Source organism: Poecilia reticulata, linkage group LG2, assembly GCF_000633615.1.
Source record: "Poecilia reticulata strain Guanapo linkage group LG2, Guppy_female_1.0+MT, whole genome shotgun sequence".
NCBI classification, from domain to species: domain Eukaryota; kingdom Metazoa; phylum Chordata; class Actinopteri; order Cyprinodontiformes; family Poeciliidae; genus Poecilia; species Poecilia reticulata.
In genome coordinates this window covers 45829030-45830086 of record NC_024332.1, presented here as the reverse complement: position 1 = coordinate 45830086, position 1057 = coordinate 45829030, and positions in this window count along the sequence as shown.

The window sequence follows — 1057 nt, the reverse complement described above, 5'->3', positions numbered from 1 at the left end:
AGTCTGTTTTAATTATCTGAAGACATTTCATTAAGTAAGTGATTTATCTTTTTGTGCTTGAAATAAGAAATTTTTCCTTATATAAAATAAGTTGTAGACTTGAAGTTTGATCGGTAAATATTGATATTCTAGATTCTAGCACATATATACTCATAATAAGTAATATTTTCTTAATATCAAGCTTTTATATCATACTGAGATAATTAAGTACAAAACACTTAAAATAAGAAAAATATTCCAACATAAATCCCTCTTGGTGAGAAAAATTATCTTGTCACAAAAAAAACAAGAAAAATCTCCTTAATTTAAGAAATGTAATCTTACTAAGATTTTAGTTTTTGCAGTGTACTGTTCTGCCTGCTCCTTCCTTTCTTCTCAACATGGATACGAATGGAAAATACAGCGAAACATCAGTTCTCTCTAATAACAGGAACTCTACTGAACATTATTCCATTAATGTCGTATATTCCGTTGAAGTATTTTTTTCTAAAGCAAAGAAGTAAAAGAAAACTTTTGCATAAGGATCTGAGCTTCTGTGTAGAAAATGCAGTGAGACCATAAATGTAACAATTTCTGCCAGTAAAGGTCTGGAAGTTATTTTCAAAGTAAAAATATTCAGTATATAATTTTACATTATGCTTGTTATTTTATGATACTGCTTGGTAGATAATAAATTGTGCTCGTTCGGTTAGTTGTATTTGATGTGCTACATTAAATAAATACACCGAGTTATTCGGTAAGTGTCTGGTTTTCCACACCATTACATGACTAATCAGCAAGATCACAATTTAAACCATGTTTTAATTTAAATGGCTTTAACACATCATTTAAACATAAAATTAATCATTTACACAAGATTACAGAAACAATATTTCTTAAACTTCCTGCCTGTAATGAAGAGAGCTTCATTACTGGGTCTACTTTTACTTAAATCACTGAATAGCACTTTAAGTGCACTTTTGGCATTTTATGAACAAGCACTTTATTTAGCACTGCACTTTAAGCAGAGATTTGCACATAAATAGCAATTTGCACACGAGAAGTTTTAATGGTATTT